This window comes from Ovis aries, chromosome X (genome assembly GCF_016772045.2).
Source record: "Ovis aries strain OAR_USU_Benz2616 breed Rambouillet chromosome X, ARS-UI_Ramb_v3.0, whole genome shotgun sequence".
NCBI lineage: Eukaryota > Metazoa > Chordata > Mammalia > Artiodactyla > Bovidae > Ovis > Ovis aries.
The window spans coordinates 69626979-69629917 of record NC_056080.1 but is presented as its reverse complement, the minus strand read 5'-3'; the positions used below and the strand labels follow the sequence as shown (position 1 = coordinate 69629917).

Sequence of the window (2939 nt, the reverse complement as noted above, 5' to 3'; positions counted from 1 at the left end):
AGTGATCACATCATCATGATTATCTGGGTCATGAAGATCTTTTTGTACAGTTCTTCCATGTATTCTTGCCACCTCTTCTTAATATCTTCTGCTTCTGTTAGATCCATACCATTTCTGTCCTTTATCGAGCCCATCTTTGCATGAAATGTTCCCTTAGTATCTCTAATTTTCTTGAAGAGATCTCTAGTCTTTCCCAATCTGTTGTTTTCCTCTATTTCTTTGCATTGATTGCTGAAGAAGGCTTTCTTATCTCTTCTTGCTATTCTTTGGAACTCTGCATTTAGATGCCTATATCTTTCCTTTTCTCCTTTGCTTTTCACCTCTCTCCTCTTCACAGCTATTTGTAAGGCCTCCCCAGACAGCCATTTTGCTTTTTTGCATTTCTTTTCCATGGGGATGATCTTGATCCCTGTCTCCTGCACAATGTCACGAACTTCATTCCATTGTTCACAGAGAGCAATATTTCCCTTGTCAAAAACCCATATCAAAATTCTAATGGTGACATGAAATTTGTATGTTTATAATCTAGAGGCATGAGAATTATAAAGGATGAAAACACGATTTTAAAGCATACAGTGTTCTTAATAGTAACATTAAATTTGATACGGCTTTGAGAGTTCATGATTGCCAACTTCAGTTCAGTTCAGTTCAGTTCAGTTCAGTCGCTCAGTCATGTCCAACTCTTTCCGACCCCATGAATCGCAGCACGCCAGGCCTCCCTGTCCATCACCAACTCCCGGAGTTCACTCAGACTCACGTCTATCGAGTCAGTGATGCTTTATCACCATCCAAATTAACATGAAGTGTATGTCCCTGAGGAAAGGATTTATATGGGAGGAACCATGGACAAAGCAGTATTCAGAGAACAAGGTTATGCACTGCAAGTGAGGGTTCAGATAAAAAGGTAGACTGGTGCTACCAAGAGCCCACTAAGGAAACTTTCTCAGTATATACATTATACATTGGTTTATGAAACCAACCAAATTTTTAAAATCAATTTTGATGCAACATTTAATTACTGATATGCATTATAATAGCACCATCTTGTGGAATATAGTTGAAATTCATACATGTCTTTAGGTGGTTGCTCAGTTCTCAAAGTGTGGTTCGTGGACCCCTGGTGATACTTAAGACATATTCAGGGAGTCCAGCTAATTTCATAATAATACTAATATGTCATTTGCATTTTTCAATGTGTTGGATTTGCACTGATGCAAATAGTGAGTAAAACTATGGACACTTTAGCATTAATCATGGCAATGGTCCCAAATTATATTCTTCATTGCTATGCATTTAAGGAAAACCAAGGTTTTTTTACTTAAGAGTATCCTTATGAAGTAGCAAGAAAAATGGGGTGACAATGCTGAAAGATTCAATGTACAGCAATTCACTTTGTACACTTTGCTTGTAAGAAATTCCTCCAAGAACCGAGTGAAATGAAGTCGCTCAGTCGTGTCTGACTCTTTGTGACCCCATGGACTGTAGCCTGTCAGATTTCTCCAGAATTTCCCAGGCAATAATCCTGGAGTGGGTTGCCATTTACTTCTCCAGGGGATCTTCCCCACCAAGGAATCGAACCTGGGTCTCCAACACTTCAGGCAGACTTTTTACCATCTGAGCTATCAGGCAGACTTTTTACCATCAGAGCTCTCAGGGAATCATTCCAGGAATTGAGGAATCTCTGCAAATAGCAGACGTTTGTGAGCATTGTTGATAAGAAGCTTGTATTTTAATCTTCCCTCCTCCACCAGCTGGCTTCAAGATTCAGGATTTTGAATCTCTGTAAAGGGGATATATCTAGGAGTTGAGAAGTTGTGAGGATTAAAAGCTGGATATAATGGCCTGTTTAAGTTGACTCTGCTAGTGTCCTCCCTTCCTCCATGTGCCAAAGTCCCTTGTAATTTCTGACTGTTAGAAGAACCTGAAGAAGGCCAGAAAGAAAGAGGAGACTTCACAGTTAGCTGTGGTCTAGAAAATGATGAACATATGACAGAAGATGGAAAGGGATAGTAACTGTTTATGAAAAATGGATATATAGCCTTAAAACAGAACGTGGACCTAAATATCCAGAATCACTCTCCTTTGTAAGATTTGCAACAAAAATAGTATGAACATAATTAATAGTTCTAATGGAGTGGTAAGTCAAACAACCATTTTGGTGCTAGCAAATGGCAGAATTCCTTTCACATCAAAGTGGTCTTGCAAGAGCTTTATTGATGTCAAAGAGTTTAATGGGGCTTCCCTGGTGGCTCAGATGATAAAGAATCTGTCTGCAATGCAGGAGACCCAGGTTTGATCCCTGAATTGGGAAGATCCCCTGGAGAAGGAAATGGCAACCCAGTCCAGTATTCTTGCCTGCAGAATTCCATGGACAGAAGAGCCTGGTGGTCTACAGTTCATGGGATTGCAAGGAGTTGGACACAACTGAGTGACTAACACTTTCACTTTTAAGACTTCAATGATGTCTAAAGAAAATATAATAATTCCCCAGCCACCTGAAGGATAATGTTACAGCAACTAATCAAGAAGAAAAACCACAGCCTCATCCCTCAGTTATATTTAAACTGTCCTTCTTTTCCACAATCATAATTTTTAATGATATTCCTTGTAGACCTAAAAATACTGGAAAGAAAGTTCTCATTCAAAGGCAATTGTGTGTTCTAGTTTCATTCTTTTACACATGGTTGACCAGTTTTCTCTTCAACACTTGTTGAAGAGACTGTCTTTTCTCTATTATATAAATTTACCTCATTTGTTAAAGATAAGCTGTCCATGGGTGTATGGATTCATCTCCAGACTTTATATATTGTTTCATTGATCTATATTTCTATTTTTGTGTAAGTACCATACTGTCTTGATGGTTATACTATAGTATAGACCTGAACTGCCTCTTGAGAAACCTATATGCAGGTCAGGAAGCAACAGTTAGAACTGGACAT

At 38.7% G+C, this 2939-nt stretch overlaps 1 pseudogene; it reads left to right on the top strand.

Moving 5' to 3' along the window:
* Positions 1 to 842: 842 nt before the first annotated feature.
* Positions 843 to 2521, top strand: LOC105605685 (ubiquitin-conjugating enzyme E2 variant 1-like; annotated as a pseudogene).
* The last annotated feature ends 418 nt before the right edge of the window (positions 2522 to 2939 follow it).